Genomic DNA, 25,503 nt, shown 5'->3' with positions numbered 1-25,503 from the left:
CTAGGATCTCAGATACAAGTGCTCAATACATGTTGAAGGTTGGTCCAGGTTACAGCATTGCTCAACTGGAGAATCAGCTAAAACTACATTTTGGGGAGCTTGGAGACATGGGAGCTGATAGGTGAACAGGAAGGCAGACAGCAAACTGATGTGAAATTATGGAGCATCCTTTCTTTAGACCTGGATAACAAGCAAATGAGGAGGCCAATCATGAGGCCGTATGCAGTAAGTAAAATGTGAGAACCCTTCCAACAACCAGGGAATGAAGCTTAACATGCAACAGGAAAGTAGGAAGGTAAAATGTAGGCGACACAAGGTACTGGAATAAATGGAATTCCAACTTTATCTTTGGGATAAAAGTGAAGTCCAATTATAAAACAACTCTGTGGAAAGTCAAATAAGGTAGGCTATAATGAGGACTGCAAAGCTCCTCTGCTGTACATGCTAAGGTGACAGCAGTAAGGAAAGCCCCTTTCATTGTGAAAAGAAAAAAGATCAGTTGCAGCCATGTGTTTGAATGTCCTGGTAGTTAACTTTACAGAACTACCAACAGGTCTCATGCCAGAAATGGGAAAATGGCTGGCATGTAGAGGCTGAGTGTAGTAGAGAGAAGAACTATTAATCTTGGTGTAGCTGGCTGAGATTGCTGTCAGATATACTACCAGGTATATTCAAAGGGGTAACAGTGCTGGCCCTTTGTCCCTGAGAGAGAACTGTTGGTGCAGTAGTCAAACAGAAAAGGAGAACCTTGAGCTGAAAAAAAATCTGTTGCTCAGGGCAAAGCAGAGGAAACAGCAAGAGGTTCAATAAATGGAAAAGTGAAAATAGGCACTGCAGAGGTCTATCGTTGTGAATCAGTCTCTTCAGCAAGGAATGAGAGAACAGTGAACAAAAATTTCCTGGGTTGAATACAGCAACTGATTTCTCAGAGGCTGAGCATGGGGCATAGGCCACTTCTTTTTGGGGATAGTTAAGTGTTGGAGAAAAAGCTGGTATGCTTGTGGCAAGAGACAATTGCTTTGATTGCATCTTTTACTAAACATGTGCTTTCTAGAGTGCTTAGTTCAGGCAGGTGCTATAAAGGGTTCACACTGGAGGAGTTTTCTCAAATTCAGTAGTATGCACATTTCTGATAACTGAATGTACTCATACATGCATTGCGATGGACTGATAAAATTGGGCCTTGTATGCTTAGATAAGATAGAGGCCAACTCACTCTGTGAGAATTAAGGTGATGTTTACAACTGTCAGGGTGTTTGCCCCAAGTTGACAGATAGCTTTTGTTTTTGAAAGGGTTCTCTACAGATACAGATAGTGTTACAAATGCTTCCAGTTGTTATGATGGACAAAAAGGAACTGAGTAGAATATGGGAGGTATGTCCTGGAATGTAAGCAAGGGACTCCTGTCTAAAACTCTGCCCAGCTACAGAATGCTCCAGAAGAGTGTTCTACAAAGGCATATAACCTATATGCATGAGGCACAGAGACCATGAAGAAGAAATTTATTTATTTCAAAGCTGATAACTAGTTTCCAAGTTCAGATGAAACAGGAAACTGTAGCTAAGTGAAGAGCTCCTAGCATAACTGTGGCTCACACAAAAGGAGGAGAAAACTGTCTCTGTGAACAAAACATTTGTTTTGGCTTAATAAGCAAAAATATGATTGTCCAAACTAGGTCATTCCCTCATAAACCTTCTATTATAGGATTTATATGAGGTTAAATAGGAAAGGTCTCATTATATTCTCAATCTTTAATGCAACACATACTTTCTCAGAAAAAAATATGTTCAGTCTGCTCACTTTGCAGCATCTCACTTTAATCAGCCAATGTATTATAGATGTAGTACTGTACAATGAAATATGTTGGACTTAAGCAATAAAAGGAAATGATGCAGGGAAATGTGAAGCAGCATCAAGACTGCACCAACACCCCCACATCCAAAATATCTACAAAATTCCAAACGAGGACGTGTGGGTCTGCCAAATAGTCTGATGAATAAGAAAACAGCTTTTGTCATCCAAACTGGCAGTCTCAAAATGACAAGCCTTTTCTGGCTGCCCACTGGCTAATCTAAGCTCCCCTTTTCTTCTTTTGAAATTTCCTCAACTTAAATTGAATGCAAATAAGCCAGGTGTGGTCCTTAGAACAGTAATCAGCAGCTAGTCCCTACTGAGTTCCCATAGCAACATACACAGCTGGCAATGAAGCAGAGGTTGTATTAGCCTCAGATTGGTTAGAAAGTTTAAACACTTAGTGAATGAAATGCCAATTATGGCATCTTGCAAGGAAAATTATTTCTTTATTTTTTTATTTTTTTAAAGAAATCTGTACCTCTTTGACTAACAGAAAATAAAACATGGGGCATGCCACTAGGCCCACTGCAGTTCAGAACCTTATGATGAAAGGCAATAATGTTATTTGGAGAAGAAACACTCCCCTAGCAAGACAGTTCATACTACCTTTTGCAGAAATACAGGGACAAAAGACACAGGTTATGTTTCACAATAACTATGTGAACAGGTCCAAAATAAGAAATCAATAAGTAGCCAAGTTTTTTAAAAAGTAATTTCTGCTTATTTTTAAATCCTTACTCAGTGCTTATTTTTTAGTTTCTGATTCTAATGATGTAAACCAAACTTCAGAGTAAAATGTGGTCTTCGAAATCAGAGAATGAGATTAAGAAATGAAGGCTGCTTAGCCCATTTTCATGAGTGATGTTCAAATTAGTTTTGGCCAGATATTACAGTGAAAGAGCTACATTAGCTGAAATGTACATTCAATTTTCAAATGAAAATTGGAAAATCTCTCCTGCTTTTATACTATAATAATATTCACAAGTGATGGTATTAAAGGTATTTGTGAAAATTCTTCAGACACACTTGTGTCTTATTATAGAGAACCGTACACAGATCACCAGCAATGTTTTAACTAGATTCAGAAATGCTTACTTTAAAAAGTGCCTTAATGTCACAGGCAGAACAAGACTTGCATATTCCTTAGGGACAACCCTCTTTTTTGTATAGACTGAAAAAACCCACAAAATTAAATCAATTGTTGGCATACACAAACCACCATGAACTTCTTGCAATCTGATCCTTACGTAGTTTCTCAGAAGTACATTCTATTTATTTCAGTAACATTTACTTTTAAAGTTAATTGTGTTTAAATTAATGCAATATAAATCAATAGTGAAAAAGAATAATTCAAATCATGCATTAAAGTTACATTCAGAATGTTAGAATTCATATGTCTCCCAAACTAACATTAATGTTAACTTTGACTACAGCAAATCATTAGCCTTATTTTAGCATCAAATAGCATAATCCAAAAACTTTGATCATACAACTCCCCTACCTTTTTCACTGCAGAATTATATCTTCTTTAAAGTTTTGAGGTGCAAGAGGATTTTTTAAAGCCTCACTATATGGAAAAGTATCTGAGCAAAACCACTGGATTTTATGGTGTTCTTGGCTGGCTCATATTCATCTCAGTAGGATTTGAACAGGAGAAAGTTATTGTGTTCAAAAGGGAAGTAGTGAAATTAATGTATTTCTGCTTGATTCTCGGTAAAGGATGCAAGTATATAAAAGAAGACAGTTAGGTAGTAGTTACTGCACAGAGAAGAGCTTCTTTATGTAAGAGAAAATAAATGTCCATGCTGGTTGGTTGACAGAATATATAAATGAAGAATTAACCACAATTTTATTTATATTTATTTATTATATTTTTTATCCCACATCATTACCCAGAAGGCTCCCTAGCTGGAGTCAGACTTTGTCTTTATGTGCTGTCAAGTTGTCCCTAACTTATGTCAATCCACTGAATAAAAACTCTCCAAAATGCCCTCTCCATGACAGCCTTATTCAGCTTTTGTAAATTCAAGGAAATCATTTCCATTATAGAGACAATTCATCTCCTATTTGGTCTTCTTTTTCTTTTTCTGCCTTCTACTTTCCCTAGCATGATTATCTCCTCCAGGGAGTTTTGCCATCTCATGTTTTGCCTAAAGTGTGACATACTCAGGTTTCTCATTTTTTGCTCCTATGGAAAGCCCTGACTTGATTTCATCTAGGACTCCTTGTTTGCCTTGCTGTCAGTCTAGGTTATTCACAAAGCTCTCCTCAGCAACCAATTTTGAATGCATCTATTTTCTTCCTATTAGCTTTCTTCACTGTCCAGCTTTCACACCTATACATGATGATCAGGAATTCAATAGTATGGATGATACATTCTTACTCTTTCCTAGTTCCTTCCTTCCTATCCTTCCAAATCTGTCTTTTCCATTTTTTATTTTTTATATTTTTTGGCTGCCTTCTCCATTTGAGTTGATGACTGAGCAGAGGTCTGTAAAATCTTTCAGTGTCTTCATTGTGAACAGTAGTCATGATTTTTGTTTGTTAAATATTCAGTTGCAGTCCTGCTGTTGGACTTTCTTCTTTTGACTTTAATCAGAAGTTGTTTCAATGAATTGCTGCTTTCTGCCAGTAACATGGTGTCATCTGCATATCTTAAATAGTGATGTTCCTTCGACCAATTTCACTCCTCCTTCTGATTCTAATCCAGCTTTTCTTATATGTTCAGTGCACAGACTTAACAGATAGGAAGATAAACTGCACCCTTATCTGACACCTTTGCCTATTGGAAACCATTCTGTTTCTCCATAGTCTGTCCTCACAGTAGCTTCCTGTCCATGATACAGTTTATGCATCAGGATGATCAAGTGCTGAGGCACCTGCATTTCTCTCAGGACCATCCACAGCTTCATGAGGTCCACACAAAGGCTGTGCTATAGTCTATAAAGCACAAACTGATCTTCTTCTGTGGTCCACTCCAGTAGCCAAAGAATATTTACAACATGATCTCTAGCACCTCTTCCTTTTTTAGAATTCACCTTGAACGCCAGGCATTTCTCACTCCATACAGAGTAATATTCTTTGTTGAAATACTCTAAGCATTGCTTTGTCTGCATGGAATATTATTGTAATAGTCTTATGGTTGCTTTACTCTTTTGCATCTCCTTCCCTGTGGATTGAAATGTATATTGAACATTTCCAGTCTGTGGGCCATTGTTTTGTTTTTCATATTTGTTGACATATTCTTGTTAGGATTTGGACTGCAGCTTTGAATAGCTCTATTAGTATCCTCTCTACTCCTGTTTTGTTACTTCCAAGTGCTTTCAGAGTACCTTTCATTTCACTTTACAATAGTGCAATACTCCTCTCCTTTGAAGGAGTCTGCCATCCTTGCATATCTTCTGCAAGGTTTTCTGTATATTCTTTCCACCTTCTCTTTATTTTCTGCTGGTCAGACATTGTAGCTCCCTATCTTTTAGCATGCCTAATTACGTTTGAATTTTCCTTTGATTTCTTGCATCTTCTGGAAGAGGTATTTTTTCCTCCTTTGTTGCTTTCTTCTATTTCTTTCCACTGTTTATTATAATAGTTATTTTTGTCTCCACATGATAGTTGCTGAAAAGTTGCTTTCAGGATTCTGATCTTATTTCTGTCACTTTTGCATTTGCTTCTCACCTGTCTTTGGCAACTGTATTTCCTCTGTCATCCATACAGGCTTTTTCTTTTTTCTTTTTTGCTAAAAGAATTGCTTGCAGCATTCTTCCCTAATGTTTCTAGTTTCAGTCCACTTCTATTCTGGATCATGGTCAATTAAGTTGAGTAATGCAAATCTGTTCTTAATGTGAAATTTACATTCCTCAGGGAAGTTATTTAAGCCGTAATTTGGTATTGTTTCTGTTAGTGATCTGTTTTAGCTTGACTCTGATTTTTCATATTAAGAGTTCGTGGTCACTACACTATCTACTCCTGCTCTAGGTCTGGCAATAAGAATACAGTCCCTCCATCTTCTGCTTCTAATGACATAGTCTAATTGATTTTTTTATTAGCCATATGGTCATGTCCATGCAATACACTAATCTGGTCCCCAAATATTTTTTCAGCTGCTGCCCCCTTTCCTCTTGGGTAACAAGCCTAGTGCCCCCACATAGCTTTCTTTGTATTAGGACTATTGCTCTACTGCAAATTTAGAACAACCAATCTGGCTCTATAAAGTTAAAGAAGAATATGTATTGCACAAAGCATAACTTTGTAAAACAAATTATTTAGTGTTTTTTCCATTAAAAAAATTGTTTCATCTGCACCAGCTATGAGGGTCCAGGAAAGGGAATGAAACTCCTATTCATTCATAATTGTTGGCCCTTCAGATGCTGTCAACAGTCACAGGACTGCTCCTCCAAGATTTACAATCTTTTTCCGGCAAAAAAATTTATGGAGGTTGTGCACTTCAGATGTATCAAGTGTTAACCAAAAAGTGGGAGATTTATATATACATGCTAAGGGAAGGGGCACAGAGGACAATATAAACTGTGTTGCCAGAGGAAAATGAAATGAAGAAAGTATAAACAGAGTTAACTATGTTAGCTGTAGGGTGATAACACAGACAGAATTGCAAGGATGATTAACAAAAGCAGCAGCAACAAAAAACTTTGGCTTTATTCAAACCACAGGAAATAGAACTGAATTTCTGGTGAACCGTACTCTAGCAATTTTGCTTTGATATCAGTCTTCGAAATTCCTTTTTTCAGGAACAGTCACATTAAAATTATTTACAAGACTGTTCTGCAAACTGAAAGTTTCTCCACTGCTTTCTGAACATTTCTTGTGTTAGATTTATGACCGTTTATTCTTTTGTGCTGAGATGGCCTGTTTGTTGTATGTAAATGACACATGATAGCGTATATCACTTTTTAAGATGAACTTAAAACTTTCAATCAAACTGTATTAATCCCTGATGTAGATGCCATTTTAGGTCATGCAATATTGTTGCCAAAGTAGATAAGACAAACATAGCTGGCAGCTGAGTCTGCTATAGGGTCTGGTTCCATCTTAATGTAAGAATAGGCAACCTGATGTCCTCCAGCTGCTCTGACCTACAACTCCCATAAACTCCAAGCATGGCAAATGGTCAGAGACTATAGTCCAAAGCATCTGGAAGACAGTGGTTGCATTAATTCTTATGCTTAGCACTGGCTGAGAAAGGACAGCTTCTGGTAAAGTGTGTGTGTGTAGTACGGGGAGGTGACAACATGAATAGCAACCACAACAGCAAATCCTTTCCTGGAATGGTATGCAGTGGCTGCTATACTGATCCTACCATGTATCTGTACAGGCATTCACAGTACTTTTGCCAATAAGCAACAAATATCAAGCCAGATCTACTTCTATACAATCTGCTGTAAACAGAATTTTCACTAATTATCTCAACTTTAATGTCAATGAATTAGTACAATTCCAAAGGAGGTGTTGTAAGTGTATTGTAGCACTTCATATAGCTATTCAGAAAAATTTCTTGCAAAGCAGGTGTTGCTGTTTGAGGTTACATCTAGTGATGTCTGGCATGAACAAATGCCTTCTACATTCATTAGCCAACACCCAAAATGTGACTGCAACTTTCAATCAAACTCTGGAACAGACCAGGTGTAACAAGAGAAAGCCAAATGGAACAAAGATCAGGTGGACCTAAAAGGACAATAAAGTACTGGGCCAGGGCCTCCAGGCATAATACAGGGTGGAAGTCAGCCAGCAGATAATTAAACAAGGAACTTGCTAACAGAGAACTGAACAGCAGATGGCTGGGGCCTTTAGGCTCAAAGCCAGAAGTGGTTGGTACACTCAAGAACAGACCTGTTATGGATGATAAGCGGCATATGACCAACTGGGGAAGGCTAGCCTAGCCAAGAATTCATTCTAATGGATGGTCTAGCCATCTAGCCATGGATACAATCCTTTTTAATTTTATTATTCTCTACTCTTCCTTCTTCACAGATGGGATATGTTTTCAAAAAGCCAAATATTGTCATAGGGCAAATACTGCTGTGCTTCATATTTATACTATTCATATCTTCAAAAATTCCTGGGATGATGCATGCAATGAGCAGATGTTAGGTGAAACATCTTAAATACTTGAGATGTTTTAGGATCACAGTCACTCACTCTTAAGATTACTGAACTTGGTTCTCTGATCTTGCTCAATCATGGACATTCAAGTTCATAATCTGGAAGTCTATATTACACTTGTTTTCTAACCCAAGTTTCCTTTAAATTCTTATTAGGTCCTTTCTTATTATGTTTCCATGAAAATTACTTTTTTACAGTATTCTGTTACTTGTAACTGTATTTCATTTAATAGAACTAGTTCCTTCTGGATGATGTGCATCCTCTTTAAAACATATTTACAGTTCTGTACAGATAATTGCACAAGTTTAATTAGAAGCTCTATACTTTTAACAGCCAGCATTTTTGAGAAGAACATACCTTCAACATTTCCAAACCACTCAGCTGCATCTATCAGAATATGCTAAATTATCTTAGTATAGCAGGACCCCTGTGCCCACTGGCTCAGTACTACCTTTTCAACTTAACCATGGTCAACCTCAGTCCAAAAGAGACGTTGTAAAGTACCATAAAATGCCAAAGAGAAGCCTTGAAGTGCCATAAAGTGCTTCCTCTAAATGAAAATTCTCAATTTAATAGGTAAAGAAAAAATCATATGCTGAGGTTGTATGGTAAGAACAAATCTATCCAAGAAATTGTGAAGTGTGTGTGTGTGTGTGTGTGTATTCACAGTTGTTCAAGTGCAGTTCTAAGGTATGCAGTCTTGCCTGATTAATGCCCTTGTCAGTTTCTGTCATCAAATACTAACAGATTAAGGAGGTGAGGGTGTATATAGTCTAAATTGCAAACAGTTGTCCAGCAGAGAGGGAACACTAGCAGAGAGGGAAAAGTGGTACAGCAGGTGCACCAAAAGGGGATGGGCTTATCATTGTATTCATGTAAGGGTAATCCTCTTGTTTTCTAGTGTTGAACTGATGCTTCTCAGTGCCCTCCACCTTTTTGATACTTCTCCCCAAGTATTCAACTAGTCCAGAAAGGTGAGATCTTAAGCCCATCCCCTTTCATGGTTCCTTTTCAAGCTGTTCCATGACAGCTGCCAAAAACACTGATAGGGTGGCTGAATGGGACAGCATGAATGGGGCCACATTGAGGGCGGCATCTCATTTGAACCGTTCTATTCTGCCCCCATAAAGTTTTTTAAAGCAATTCCCTAAGGAATTTGTACACTGTTTGATTTCAAGGCTTGGAAGTTGAAGGAAAAAGTAATGCAAATATCCTTTAAAATCAGTGCTTATTTCCCAGTCTGAAAGGGGGGAGGGGGTGGCCAATATGGCAACGCTCCATAGGTAGATACCTACAATGGGTTGCCATGTCATGGGAATCCACTCAGGTATGGTGATTACACTTCAAAAAAGATAATGTAGCACTAAGCAAGATGTAGAAAAAAGAAAACCAAATAATTGGGATTACAGCAACTTCCCTACAAGGAAACTTTACAGTGTTTAGGGTCTTTTAAAGAGAAAAGACAAGACCTGCATGACATTACGCACTCATTCATAAAGGATGAGGCAATGGCCACTAGTCATGGTGACAATATATTATCTCCAATATCAGAAGCAGTGTACTTGGGAATATCAGTGGGGTGGTACTGCTTGCTGACTAAGCAAATGGTTGGCCACTTAGTGCAGCACGCTGAACTAGATGGGCATTTGGTCTGAGGCAACAAGATTCCAATTCCCTTTATTTTCATGAAACTCTTCATGATGCTAAAAAGAAAGTATCAACATTTCAAGAATCTATAGCTGAATTTATAATGCTGATTTTACTGTTTGTTTTTGTTTTTACTGTTAAGTGCTTTGACACTTTTACTGGTTGATTTTACTCTTTGAGCCTCTGCTATTTGTTATTATAAAAGTAAGTGGGTAACCGGAAGGGGACAGAAAGGCAGGGAGAAAAATACTTTGATAAATTATATTATTATCAATTATAAATTATAAATCAACTGATACATTTACAATGGAATAAGCTACTTGTTAACCTCTTAACATGACACTTGCATTTTACCTAGCATTCACAAAACAGTATGACAGAGCAGTAATAACCTAGATAAACCTATTCCAAATTAGGAGTGGCGAGTGTGGTGCTCTCCTGATGTTTTGAACTAAGAATCCCATCAATCTCAGCCACCATGACCAACAGTCTTGAATTATTGAAAATGTTGTCCAAAATGTTTGAAAAGAACTGGTTTGCCTACCTCTGATCTAAAACATTGTCTAATAGAAGTTGTTTAATCTATCAATTAAATTTTAGACATTCACCTTTTTGTTTTTAACAAAAAAGTATTCTGTAGATTTCATTTCAATACAACAGCATATCAGAAAGAGAGTAGGCACACTAAGGAAAGCATTTATAAATGTGATTATCATTATAATCTAACATTCTGGCTGGTTTCAGTGACCACAGGAGTGAATATTTCTAACAGACAGATTAGGAATAAATGGGCAGCTTTAGGTGAGCTCAAGAGTTTAGGTATACACAGTGAGATGTAACTTCCTTATTTCCCTCCCCCCACCCCCACTTTTTAACAGCTAACTTACATGCCCTAGCAAACACTACTTTTCAAGATCCCTCAGGTTTAAAGGGTGTGTGTGTGCTCTAAACATTAACCATTAATTTCTTTTTGAACTTACACCTTGTCTGTTATGTGACATATAAGAAGATCTGCCCTCTCTCATATTTCTTTTCCATCCTATAATATATTGGGCATTTATTTCACAGCAGCTGACCTTCAACTTGAAGGGCAGGCCAATGTTTCTGAAATCCAGCTTATTAACTTCCACAAATGCAGTGTCAATCAAGGTCAGCACAATGAAAAAGAAGTTCTAGCGCTGCAAAGAAAGAACAAAGGGTAGAAAGACTTAACACACTGGCTCAAATAATATGCACTAGCAGGGTACACTTCAAAGAAACCTACTTATACAACAGAGAAGGAAAAGCAGAAGGAAAAGTACATTCAAAGTCTATTGGACATCATGATTGACTCTGTGGCCTTTCTGAACTGAAAAGCAATTTTATTGCTTTGAGAGGGAAAGCTTGGTTTTGAAATTCAACTTCCACAGAAAAGATTTTTTTCAGTGCACAGGAGAATAAAACTCAAGAAAAAAATTATCTCAAAGGAGCATTTTAAAAATCACTCTAAACAGGACTGTTCACTTGTCTTTTTAGAGAAAATAATCTGTAAACATTGTTGGTTTAAATCTTAATTTTCCTACACAAAAATATCCCTTCTTCAGTATTTCCCATTCACAAAGACACCATTTTCTATAGCTACAGAGGCTACCAGATGATTAACTAGAAAGTTGCAAGACTTAACACCAGTGATATTGTGTCCAAATTAGACAGATGCAGAAACCTAGGGTATCTGCTACTGCTGAAGTGAAGTTCTTTCCAAACCTAGGATAAGCTAATGCACTCCTAAAAGCAACCACTCTCACAGAAAAAAATAAGAGGAAGAGAAAAATATCCTAACTACAGAGGAATGATCTTGGTAGAAGCAGGATTTAGAAAAAACTAGCCAGATCACTGGTTGAATAAAGTGTATAAGATCTTATATATACATTTTAATGGCTTTTCATATAAACAATTTTTAAATATCTGAACACCAAAAGAAAAGTGAACACTTAAAACAAAAGATAATATAGCTCAAACCATGATGGAAAATAAATGAAAGTTATCTACCAGAATAGGAAACAATTTCAACTGATCTGAAGAAAAAGCTATTGAAAGCTAATTTAACTGGGGAAGACTCTTTTTGCCTGTTAAAACCAATTTTAAAAATTTCAGCATTCTCAAGCTATCATTTAAGGAATGGCACTTTATTCTTCTTTTGTAAATAATTTTTCATAGCAAACATCATAATTTTTGTTCATTTTGGAATACTGTCTCTAGCAGTGGTGCAAATTCATAAAAGTCAGACTACTGAGTTTCTTTCAAGCAGAGAGAGTTTATTTTGGTAGCAGCAAAGGGTTTATTGTTGAGATAGCATACCCTAACAGCAGGGTTGGAAACTTGTGGTTGTTTTGACCTATAACGTCCATTATTCTCCCCTCCCTCCATAAAATGTAGCAAAAGGATCCCAAGCAAACACTTTTTCAAATAATACAGAATTTCGAGTACTTTTAGCAGTGAAAAAAAGTCAAAAAGACACTAAAACAGAGTGTGAGGCATAATGCTATTACAAATCATACTTGTGTGTTAACTATGCAATTTGTTAGTTGAAACAGACCATTCAAGCAATAGAATAGCACTGGAGAACGCGGGTGAATAAGGAAGTTACCCCCCACACACATATACACACAGAGACTGCCAATATTAAAACATCTCATGGAGTTAATTCACAGCAGCCAGAGAAAAACATACACAGTTTACCAATCTGTCCTTTAGTGCAAGGATATTTTTTCCTGAAGACAGATGCCACCCAGAGGAACAAAAACATAAGAACACTCCTTCACCTGACTAGAAGCTGAAAACGAAAGATTAGAGGTGGCAAACTTTCTTGCTTCAATCCACTACCTTCCCATTTGCCAAGACTGCATTCCTCAACTCCTCAACAATCAATGTGTAATATAAAAGCAAGAAGCTGCTATTGGTGCTGCTCTTGTAGGACGAACAGCTCTTTAGCAATGAACCAAAAAGGGAAATAATGCTCCTTTTGAAGAAAGGGGCAGATTCAGACATGAAGGTCCTCAAATTACGGCCATGGGACGGATCCGGCCCACCATTGCCATCCATCCGGCCTGTGCCGCTGTTCACCGCCCGCATGAGGAGGTGGTGGCTTGCTCTCTCGGAGATGGTCTCCGAGCGAGCAAGCAAGCCGCCGCTGCCGCCTGCCTCCCATTCGCACGTGCTCGCAGCTGCCTCACTGGCCTGCATGTGTACCTGCCGCCTTTTAACTGGCCCCCTTTCGAAAAAGTTTGAGGACCCCTGTACTATAGCGTAGGCCTTGTGCAAAATCACAGGGTCAATACATCTCCAGAAGAATAACCAAGCTTACTTATTTGCTTAGAGTAGACCAAGAGAATTCTCATCTGGAAGGCCATCTTCTAAGGAAGGTCACAGGTGACCCAAATTCCAAATGTGGCCCCCAAGTCTTTCCCTCAGTCCCTAACAGAGCTGTTATTTATTTATCATAGGTGCTATTTGCAATAATCTATGTATGTTAATCATAAATACAGTGTTTTGTTATTACACTATAAACTAGTTTTAAGTGCTGATAAGATCTATCCATAAAGCTACTGTTCTCTCTCTTGGTCAGGTAAGTCACAGACACAAGCTGTCTGTGCTTAGAAACAAGCTTATGGGACAAAGCGCGAATGAGTCTCCCATCTCAGCCATATTAGGGCCATTGGTAGTGGGCGAGGTGGCAAATCAGTGACTGTCACTCCAAAGTGCAGTTTGGGCATTGGTGGACAGGCTGCTGACTGTCACTGGTAGAAACACAGGCAAAAGTGCCAGAAACAATGAGGAATTTTCTCCATACCACTTCTACAAGGCATGATGGAATCTGCCCCTCAAGTTTATTTATTGTATTTATATCCCACTTTTTTTTTCTTAAAACAAACTCAAAATGGCTTACATCATTCTCCTCCTGCTGCTTTCAATATTATCCCCACAATTCTGTGAGGCAGGTTAGGCTGAGAGCCATGACTGGCCTAAAGTCACTCAGTTGGTTCCATGGCCGAATGGAAAATAGAACCCAGATCACCTGAGTCCCAATCCCACGCTCTTAACCACTACACCACACTGGCTGGGTTCAACAACCCCTACAACAAATAATGGTTCAACAGGGTAGCCTGTTGCCCCCAAACAAGCCATCCTGCAAGAAACAGTTCAACGTACATCATGACACTCCACCATCCACATTGGGTTCTGGTGTTATGCAAACCTAGTTATTGGCTCAGATGCTAAGGTTCAGTGTTATGGGGAGGAGATGCTTAGAAGATGCTTAAGGGAAGAGATGCTGCCACATCCCTATTCCAAAGTCTCCCCAACCCTCAAGAGTGGATTTCAAAGGACATAAGTAACAGTTGAGAATGCAAGTTAGGATCCAAACCCATGCATGTATACATGGGGTGGGGGGAGGGGTTAGCACAAGGACCAATTCCATTTTCAAATAACCTCTTGGTGTTTACATTCCTGTGCTGTGCAGGACCAAAGGCAAACAGGATAGTGCCAATATAAAAGAAATACCCCAAATAAATAATTCCAAGCACGGGATTGGGACCTGGATCTTGGAAGTGGTTAACGCTTCTCTGAGGGAGGGTCGGGTGCCTGCCCCTTTAAAGGAGGTGGTAGTCTGACCGGTCCTGAAGAAAGCGTCACTGGATCCAGAGATGGCCACTAACTATAGACCTGTGGCCAACATCCCGTTTCTGGGCAAGGTGTTAGAGTGGGTGGTGGCGGGACAACTCCAAGCACTCTTGGATGAAACTGATTATCTGGACCCATTTCAGTCCAGCTTCAGACTCGGGTACGGTACTGAATCTGCCTTGGTCGCCCTGTATGATGACCTGTGCAGGGAGAAGGACAGGGGGAGTGCGTCCCTGTTGGTTCTTCTGGACCTCTCAGCGGCTTTCGATACCATCGACCATGGTATCCTTCTGGATAGGCTAGCGGGATTGGGGGTCGGAGGCACTGCTTTGCAGTGGTTCCGCTCCTATCTCAACGGCCGATTCCAGAAGGTAGTGCTGGGGGACTATGGCTCTGTGCCATGGCAGCTATGCCATGGAGTACCACAGGGCTCCATTTTGTCCCCTTTGCTGTTTAACATCTACATGAAACCGCTGGGAGAGGTCATCAGGAGGTGTGGGCTGCGGAATCATCAGTACGCTGATGATACCCAGCTCTACCTCTCGTTTTCCACTAATCCAGGTGAGGCAGTGGCTGTGCTGAACTGGTGCTTGGCCGAGCTAATGGGCTGGATGAGGGCCAATAAACTGAAGCTCAATCCAGACAAGACGGAGGTCCTGTTGGTTGACGGATCGGGCTTCGGAGAGGGTGGATTTGACCTGGTCCTGAATGGGGTTGCACTCCCTCTTAGGGACAAGGTCCGCAGCTTAGGAGTGCTCCTCGACCCGGAGCTTTCATTGGAAGCTCAGGTGACAGCGGTGGCGAGGAGCGCTTTCCTTCAGCTTCGGCTGATTAATCAGCTGCGCCCCTACCTGGAGTACAACTGCCTGGCGACGGTGACACACGTGCTGGTGACTTCCCGCCTTGACTTCTGTAACGCGCTTTACGTGGGGCTTCCCTTGAAGACGGTCTGGATACTTCAATTGGTTCAAAATATTGCTGCCAGGTTGCTGACATGGACGAGGCGTTATGTTCACATGACTCCAGTCCTCCGTCAGCTTCACTGGCTTCCCATTGAAGTCCGGGCCCAATTCAAGGTGTTGGTTATGACCTATAAAGCCCTAAACGGCTTGGGTCCTGGTTACCTGAAGGAGCGCTTACTTCCATATATGCCTGACCGCCCCTTGAGATCTGCAGGAGAGGCCCTTCTCCGGGAACCCTCCATGAAAGAAATTAGGAGGGTAGGTACTCGGAAGAGGGCTTTCTCTGCGGTGGCGCCCAATCTATGGAATGCACTCCCCAGAGAGGTCCGCCTGGCGCCATCGTTATTTGTTTTTCGGCGCCAGGTGAAGACCTTTTTATTTAAACGTCATTTTAATTGTTAACAATAGTTGCTTATTTATCTGGCCAGGGCGACTTCTTTTATATTTATTTATTTTATATTGTTAATTTTAATTTTATATTGTTATTTTTGTATTTTATTGTGTTGTAAGCCGCCCTGAGGCTTCGGCAAGGGGCGGCATAGAAATGTTTTAATAAATAAATAAAATAAATAAAATACCAGTATATTGTCAAAGAAAGCTTTTACAGCCCATAATGAAGCCCTAAAAGAGACATTTCAATGTTTTACAAAAGGGAAGAAATTGCACAGAAACTGGGAAACCATAAAAAATTGACATTAGGGAAAGAGAGTATAATTATCTGGAAAACCCCTGCAGGCCAGACTGTGATCCCAGTTTGGTTGGATTTGGTTCTTGGCTCTGAGGTTCCTCAATCCTAACAGTCACTAGGGCTGTCTATTTACAATTCATTCACTAAACCAAAGTGGGCAGAAAATAAATCTCTAGGTGCAGACTCTAAGTGTTCCACATCACTGGCCATGCTGGCAGGGTTTTGGGATATGGAGCCCAAAGCACTTAGAAAACTACCCTCTGCACAAGAAGGTTTAATGTTTTCATTCTAATATTGTAACACTTGAAGGCCCAGATCCTTTGCTCATCAGTTACCACAACCCAGTATCAGCACTGCTGAGGTACTTACAGAGTGATATCATGTCCCCTATCACTCTTCTCTTCTCAAGGGCAGTGTTTCCAAACCCTGGATTATTTTTGTTGCCCTCCTCTGGAAAATTTAGATTTTTTTTCCTTTAAATTATTATCTATTTAAATGGAGAAAGTGACCGTGCCATTCTTGAATACTAAATTATAAAGATGCCAAAAGTCAACTGTAGCCAAAGAGTACCCTTGAGTTCAAGAGGGCCAGCTTAAATCTTAAAAACAAATTCTCAAAGCACAACAACTAATTCCAACAAAAAGGGGGAAAACGACAACAGAGGAAGCCCTCTCCATAAAAACTTAAGTGACAACTTGAAAGGAAAAAAGGACATGTATAGAAAGTAGAACAGAGGTCAGGTCACAAAAATGAGTATAAACGAACAGCGAAGGAGAAGACTTGCAAGGACAATTCAGGAAGACTAAAGCAGTACAAACTGAGGCTAGCAAGGGTTGCTAAAAACAACAACAACAACAAAAACCTTCTTCAGTTACTTCCAAAACAAAAGACAAACAAAAGAGAGGGGTGTTAACAACTCAAAAAGATAACAGCAAAAAGATAACAGAGGACAAGGGAAAGTCAGAGGTGCTTCACTGGTACTTTGCTTCAGTCTTCTGCCACAAGAGAAAATAGGACCTTCCTACCCAAGAGGAAGCACAAGATGAAAGGGCAAGGATGGCAGCCTAAGATCAATGGACAAATGGCCAAGAAACAGCTTGATGAGTTCCATGTTTTCTGATCCCTAGGACCTGATGAACTCCAGTCTAGAGTCATAAAAGAGCTGGAGAAAGAACTCTCTGAACCACTATCCATTATCTCTGAGAAATCTTGGCAATCAGGGGTAGTGCCAGATGGCTGGAAGAGAGCTGATGTTGTCCCCCATCTTCAAGAGAGGTAAAATAGACAAACCAGGGAATTATAAACCTGTCAGTCTAACATCAATCCCTGGGAAAATACCAGAACAAACTATTTCAAAAAAATCAGTATGCAAGCACCTTGAAGAAAATGCAATGATGAACAGAAGCCAAAATGGATTTCTTAAATCATGCCAAACTAACCTCTATTTTTGACTGGGTAACCTCCCAAATGGACAGTGGAAATGCTGCAGGCATAATTTACGTAGACTTCAGCAAAGTATTTGACAGAGTGCCCCACAACATCCTGATAAACAAACTAGCAAAAAATGGGCTTGGCAGAACTACTATTAGGTGGACCCACAACTGGCTATAAAACCTTCTCAAGCTGAAGTGAGGTTTGCATCAATACAAAATGAGGAATACTTGGCTCAACTTTGGAGCCATTGTAAACAAGCTACATATGAACCAGCAATGTGATACAGCCACAAAAAGGACAAATGCAATTTTGGAATGCATAAACAGAAGTATCACTTCCAGAACCCTTTACTCTGTACTAGTCAGTACCCACCTAGAATATTGTATACAGTTCTGGGCACCCAAGATGCAGAAAAACTATAAAGGGTTCAGAGAAGAGTTACAAAGATGATCCAGGGTCTGGAAACCAAGCCCTACAATGAAAGACTGATACAGCTGGACATGTTCAGCCTTGAGAACACTGGGGGGGATATGATAGCACTCTAGAAGCACTTCAAAGGCTGTCACAAAGAGGAAGGAAAAGATCTCTGAGTGTAGGACATAGAGCAACGAACTTCAACCACAGCACACCAGATTCAGCTAGACATCAGGAAAAACTTCGTAATTGTCGGAGCAATGTGACAATTGAACCAGTTGCCTGAGAGGTTGTGGGCTTTCCCACACTGGGGACACTCAAGGCAAAACTGGACAGTTATCGAAGTCAAATGGTGCAAACTGGCATCCTGCACCAGCAGGGGGTTTGACACAATGGCCTACTTGGCCCTTTCCAACCCTACTATTCTATGAATTTATGAATATTAATGTTCTTTAAGTAAGCTGTACTCAATTACATCAGGCTAGAATTGATCTAACAAAATCTGGGATGTGAAGTCATTCTGTTCCAGTAATAAAATTCCTCCACCAAAAGGAGGGTGTCCGCTCTTGCTTTCAAAAGCTTCCTTTTGAAAGTTTCTGGTTGCAGTATCACTGGTGGGACAAGCACTCTGGTCTGTAAAGCCAGTTGGTCAGTCTAATGGATGTTAGAGCTTGCTCCAGTCTGCATATGAACATTAATGCCCCACTATGAAACTTAATTTTTTTGTCTTCTGCAACATTGATAATTACTCCAGGATTCTCACTGGCAAACTACTCATTTATCAATTCATTCAACATGCATCATACTTGATACTTGTTTTCATCCTGATGTTGTTGGATTCCAACTCCAATCGTCACCATTCTCCATGCTGGCTGGCACTCAGAAAGTTTAAGTCCATTGCCTGGACAGGTACAAATTTCTGCACTATTTGGTTACAGCAGACAACAAATCTGGGGAAGGTTTCCTTGCCAGACTGTAAAAATGAGTTCCCAAACTTTGCCTTCCACTTTCCCAACTCCCACTGGTGAAGCACCAGCTGAAAATTAAACAGATTAGGTATGCTAATGTAACAACTCACCTGAGTAATTATCTCATCCGATTTCCATAATATGTAAATTATGCCACTCACATTTGAGCATCATGGATATGGCACCCTCCTCCTTAGCAGGTAAAGAAATGAGAAACTTCAGTGCTTGGACTGGATTTTTCCCATTTTGCAACTTAAGGGCTGTTAAGGAAACATTTACTGATATAACACACTATCACAAGCACCAGATGATGTAATGGGCCTGTTTGCTTGTCACATCAGCTAACTGTGGCTTAATTTACCAGGGGGGAAGTTATTCTGAACCCTTGTGGGCTGAATGGCACTCACAGGTACCCAACTCGGTCTGTATTTTATTGTTGTTCGCGCCACTTAGAGAGCCCAGTAGGGTTATTCAGTGGCCTATAAATTTAAAACTAAATTAAATAAATAAACTAGTGTCTTGTCATGTCATGTGAACTAAGTTGACAGGGGATGTTTGACAGCCAACCATCAAATAACTCTAAAAGAAACCATGCACATTTTGAGGGTTTTCCAACTCTCAAAATACTCCTGGGTTCAAGCAAAACAACAAGCCATGGCAAAATGGGCACCTACAAGTACCATACAAAATTGTGCCTTCAGAAGTTTAGCACATCTGTTTTTGGTAAATTAAACCATGGTGGGCTGTTGCTTCATATGAAGTAGGTCACTGCCTGCATCTGGAATATGACATCCAGTAGGAACCAGTGGATGGGTTACAGGAACCAACAACTGAGCTGCAGGAGCCAGCAGCAGAGTTGTAGGAACTGGAGTCCACAGTTGCTCTAGATGACAGACCTAAGGGCCCACTGGTAATAAACATAAAAACAGAGTGAGTCAGAAGGGGCCTCCCAGACCATCTAGTCTGACCCCTGGCTCTAGCCGGCTCCACTCACAAGATCCCTACCATGTTTATGTCTAGCCTATCCTTGAACACCCACACCAATGGGGCCTCAACCACTTCCTGTGGAAGCCCATTCCATACCCTCAGGGTCCTAACTGTCAAGAAGTACTTCCTGACATCCAAATTGAACCTTGGTTCCCTGAGCTTCGCTCTGTTGGAGCACATCCTGCCCTCTAGGTCTCTACCTGTAATATCGTTGGTCTATGGGCCTCTGCTCCCAAGGATGACCATGACAATATGTGTCCACTGGTGGTGGTGGCACCCAGTTCCAGGTCAGCAGTAGAGACCTGGACCATCCCTTCAGCCAACAGCTGGATTCACATGATGGCCCTGGCAAGAAGGAGAAAACCTGGTGGTGGTGGGCTGGCCAGAATACAGGGTGGTGTGTCTGTATCTCTCCTTCAGTTTGGCCAGTACCATGGAGTCCAATGGAGGTGCTGCCAGAGGAACCATCACAGAAACCAGTGCAGGAAGTGGTGGAGGAACCAGTGGAGGAACTGCAACTGACACCATTGGTAGGACGGTATGCTGATGTTGAATGGCACTGAGCCCATTTCTTGGGCTTGTCCTTGCCCTTCTTTGCCACCATTGGTGTTGGTGTCCAACTTTATTTATTTATTTAAGCCACTGAGTAGTTCAAATAGACTCTCTAGGCAGCATGCAACAGTAAAATTACATGACAATTAAAACCATCATTAAAATATATAGTATATCACAGAAGTGAGTACACCCTTCACATTTTGTAACTATTTTATTATATTTTTTCATGTGACAACCCTGAAGAAATGACACTTTGCTACAATGTAAAGTAGTGAGTATACAGCTTGTGTAACAGTGTAAATTTGCTGTCCCCTCAAAATAACTCAACACACAGCCATTAATGTTTAAACCACTGGCAACAAGAGTGAGTACACCCCTAAGTGAAACTGTCCAAATTGGGCATTATTAGCCATTTTCCCTCCCTGGTGTCATATGACATGTTATAAGGTCTCAGGTGTGAATGGGGAGCAGGTGTGTTAAATTTGGTGTTATCACTCTCACTCTCTCATACTGGTCACTGGAAGTTCAACATGGCACCTCATGGCAAAGAACTCTCTGAGGATCTAAAAAAATAATTGTTGCTCTACATAAAGATGGCCTAGGCTATAAGGAGATTGCCAAGACCCTAAAACTGAGCTGCAGCATGGTGGCCAAGACCATACAGCAGTTTAACAGGACAGGTTTCACTCAGAACAGGCTTCGCCATGGTCAACCAAAGAAGTTGAGGGCACGTGCTCAGCGTCATATCCAGAGGTTGGCTTTGGGAAATAGACGTATGAATGCTGCCAGCATTGCTGCAGAGGTTGAAGGGGTGGTAGGTCAGCCTGTCAGTGCTCAGAACATATGCTGCACACTGCATCAAATTGGTCTGTAGTGCTGTCGTCCCAGAAGGAAGCCTCTTCTAAAGATGATGCACAAGAAAGCCCACAGTTTGCTGAAGACAAGCAGACTAAGGACATGAATTAGTGGAACCATGTCCTGTGGTCTGATGAGACCAAGATAAACTTACTTGGTTCAGATGGTGTCAAGAGTGTGTGGAGACAACCAGGTGAGGAGTACAAAGACAAGTGTGTCTTGCCTACAGTCAAGCATGGTGGTGGGAGTGTCATGGTCTGGGGCTGCATGAGTGCTGCCGGCACTGGGGAGCTACAGTTCATTGAGGGAACCATGAATGCCAACATGTACTGTGACATACTGAAGCAGAGCATGATCCCCTCCCTTCAGAGACTGGGCCGCAGGGCAGTATTCCAACATGATAACGACCCCAAACACACCTCCAAGACGAGCACTGCCTTGCTAAAGAAGCTGAGGGTAAAGGTAATGGACTGGCCAAGCATGTCTCCAGACCTAAACCCTATCGAGCATCTGTGGGGCATCCTGAAACAGAAGGTGGAGATCTGCACAAGGTCTCTAACATCCACCAGCTCCATGATGTCATCATGGAGGAGTAGAAGAGGACTCCAGTGGCAACCTGTGAAGCTCTGGTGAACTCCATGCCCAAGAGGGTTAAGGCAGTGCTGGAAAGTTATGGTGGCCACACAAAATATTGACACTTTGGGCCCAATTTGGAAAGTTTCACTTAGGGGTGTACTCACTTTTGTTGCCAGCGGTTTAGACATTGATGGCTGTGTGCTGAGTTATTTTGAGGGGACAGCAAATTTACACTGTTATACAAGCTGTATACTTACTACTTTTCATTGTAGCAAAGTGTCATTTCTTCAGGGTTGTCACATGAAAAGATATAATATTTACAAAATGTGAGGGGTGTACTCACTTCTGTGATATACTGTAAATAACAGATTAATAATACGCATAATAATGTAGCCAAGATCATTCAAACACATGTCCAGTTGATATAGACAAATTTGCTAAACCTATAATGAAATTAATCAACATCTAAAAATCCATTATTGAAGTCAATTATTATAAGTCTTCTTGGCCCACTTTCTTCACCCTTTCTTTCTTGGGTGCATGCCCAGGCTTGGAATGGCTGTTGGAGCCCCAGTAGCCGCCAACAGAGGACAAGAAGCAGGAATCACCTGTGAGGTTGAAAGTCAATCTGGTGGCACTGCTGTGACTGAGTTAACAGCCATAAGGGCATGGTTCCACATCCCCAATTTGAGTTGGCCTGCTCAGTTTTTCTGAGCCTGCCATGTGAATGCCTGATAATGAAGACAGGGTCCCACATGGTGGTCCTTGCCTAAACAGAATAGGCATAAAGAATGCTTGTCACTTGAGGTCATTTGTGTGCCACACCACACACATTTCCTAAACACCTCCTTGTGTGCCATTGAGGAGAGAGAGAGGATGATAGTGGAGGGTGTTGTTTTTTGTTCTGGGGTGCTTTGGATAAGAGTATGGAAAAAGGCTGGGCTTCAAAAACAAGTAAGCAGAATAAGAGAATAGAATGAGATAAAGAATGAAGAGATCAATAAAAGATTCTGGAAGGTAGTTGGAAGTAACAATAGAAAAAGACCTGAGGCACCCTAAACAGTGGTTGGAAAGAAATTGGGGGAAATGGCAGGAGCCCCTCCTATATAAACTAGGGGGAGGGAGAGGCAGGGCTCCTGCCAAAAGTAGTATAGCTAGGAAAATCTTCCTGACAACAGGCTCCATGCAAACACAGAGCCCATATATGTGATGCACAGAGACTACGAATCAGAACATAAAACATCCTACAATTAATACAGAAGCATTAATGAGATTTTTAGAGTTGCAATAGAACTCATGGGAATAAACAACAATGCTTAAGCTGCAAAGAATTGGACCCTGAATGCCCCCCCCCCCCCCCCCGCTGACAGCATCTATTCCTGGAAAATTGGTCTTGGGGCCTGACTTTCAAGCTCATATTTATTCAGGGTCAGTTGTCTTTCTGTTGTTTTTGTTTAAATATGAAGGTTGCCAAATAGAAATACAGAAGGAAGAAGCAGTCAATCTTCTATCACAGCTGTCCATCTTGAGACAGCAATCCCCAAAGCTATCCTGTATAGAAACTGCAATTTCCACAATGATTACAATTCTCAGTTTTAACACAGCTTTGTACAAAAATGCACAGAAGGAAAAATAAGGAAAATGCTGTGTACTATTGTACAGACAGCAAGAGAATCCACACACAAAGATTTCTGGTGATATTGGGGAAAAAAGACTAGCACTGATTTATTGGGGGTAGAAGAACCTTTGTTCCTTTTTCCCATAGTTTGAACTACTTGACCTTAATAGACTGTGAAAAAAATAAGAAGACAAAGATTTTCTCTAAAAATTAAGTTGTACTATATGCTCCACTGACCTCTAGGGTTCCAAAATAGGTTCAAATCCCATTTGATCCTACACTGGGATTCCATGAATCATATATTAGATAAAATAGAGGGCAGAGATGAAACCCAAATTGATTATCCTGGTATTATATTCATTGTAGTTCTTAGTTAAATTCAAAGTATTAGTTATTTTAAGATTGCCAAGAAGGCCTCTGGCTTCTAATTGTTTCCTGCAATGCTTACATTTTAGGTACACTTGGTTGGCATCAGATTTAGTCATGTTTAGATTAAATTAGGTAAAGACAAAATAGGTGAAAGCATTGATTTCAGTAGGTCTACTTGAAGCATGACTGTTGAAATTGAACCTGTTCCATTTAATTAGTCTGAGAAAAAATGTTTTGATAATATTCACTGGAAACTTTTTAAAAGTGCCACCTGAAGGACACACAGATACAACAAAAGCAAAGTGGAAAGATTTGATGACAGTGCATTTTATATTTATTCCACATATTAACTGGTTAAATATGTTACACCTAGGGGAAAAAGGCTTCAAATTTTCCCTCAATTAATTAAAAGTGCTTTTCATGAGACCATCTTACTACCCCCTCCCAAGATATCGTTATCTTACTACCCCAATACTATTATAGAATTATGCCAAACTGGAGCCAGAAGAAGGGGACTCCACAAATTCTTTTATAGAATGAAGTACAACCAGCCAAATTAACCAATTACTGCCAACATTGAAGTTGCAGTTAATAGTTCTTATATTTTACTCCTTACTTGAAATAAGTGAGATGCATAGCTTAAGGAACTATTTGAAAACTTAAAGGGTCATGAAGCAGAGAATACAGTTAAATAAACACACCTAGTTTTAATAAATCCTCAGTAAGAAAATAGTAGCTGATCTCAGATTTATCTTTTTCTATAAATATTTAATGTCCCATTAACTTAGAAAGCAGCTACTATGTCTTTCTGAAATTTATTTAGTTGCTTATCTCAACTGAATGATCTGTTCGTGGAAGAGCAAAATGAAAGTTAATCCAAACAAAGCAGAAGTACTGTTGAAGGATCAATTATATAGAGATGCAGACACCATGGAACGAAGATCTATGTTTGTAATACCAGGTCTTCCTTGATTAGACACCTCGTTTCTCAGTTGTTTCAAGATGTCCAAATCTGGAAGCTCTAAATCATTTAGGGAGTAAGCAGCCTCAGCCCTAGCAATTTCTCAATTATGTTGCTGTTAGTCGCAAAGTTGTGCCTGACCCATCATGACCCCATGGACAGCATTCCTCCAGGCTCTTCATGCAAGCCATGGTCCTCCATCATCCCTTGGAGTCCACCCAAGCTCACACCCACTGCCCCAGTGACTTCATCTAGCATCTCATCCTCTGCCATCCCCTTCTCCATGTGCCATCAATCATTCCCAGCATCAGTATCAACCTAGAAATACCACCATGATGTATGAACTGGATCAGAGAGAGAGGACCATTTTGTACAACTACAGTGGTACCTCGGCTCACAAACTTAATCCATTCCATAACTCTGGTTGCGACTCCAATTGGTTGCGAACCAAGTCAAATTTCCCCTTAAGATTCCATGTAAATAAGGTTAATCCGTTCTGTAAATATTTTTTTAATCACAAAAACTTGAAACAAAAATAACAAAGTACAGTACAGTAGAGAACACTAACCTAGGTGCGGGGGGGGGAGGTCCTTGTTTGGAGGGAGAGTCCAAACCATAATCATGTGATAGTGATTGTGCTCAGGGGTGGGGGGAGATGGCCACAATCGTGCTCGTGGGAGGAGATGGCCACAATTGTGCTTGTGCAGGGAGGATGGCCACGAGCGTGGTCATCACCCAATGCTGAGTTTGTGAACTGAGGCAAAGTTTTTTCTGAAATTTCTGTTTGTGACCCAATTTGGTCGTGAGCTGAGGTGTTCGTGAGCTGAGGTACCACTGTA

At 40.5% G+C, this 25,503-nt stretch overlaps 1 protein-coding gene across 3 annotated transcripts in view; it reads right to left on the bottom strand.

Moving 5' to 3' along the window:
* The window catches only part of POU2F1 (POU class 2 homeobox 1), a 114,239-nt gene that overhangs the window by 70,840 nt on the left and 17,896 nt on the right, over positions 1 to 25,503 (bottom strand). The window contains exon 1 of one of the 3 annotated variants that reach the window (XM_044442358.1): positions 10,695 to 10,820. The exons of the other annotated variants lie outside the window; for them this stretch is intronic. The gene's annotated coding sequence lies outside the window, so the exon portion shown is untranslated. Of the gene's footprint in view, positions 1 to 10,694; positions 10,821 to 25,503 lie in introns of those variants that run through there. 3 annotated transcript variants of the gene reach the window in all.

This window comes from Varanus komodoensis, unplaced genomic scaffold (genome assembly GCF_004798865.1).
Source record: "Varanus komodoensis strain SLA01 unplaced genomic scaffold, ASM479886v1 scaffold4, whole genome shotgun sequence".
Classification (NCBI taxonomy): Eukaryota; Metazoa; Chordata; class Lepidosauria; order Squamata; family Varanidae; genus Varanus; species Varanus komodoensis.
This window is presented reverse-complemented; position numbering and strand designations above follow the sequence as displayed.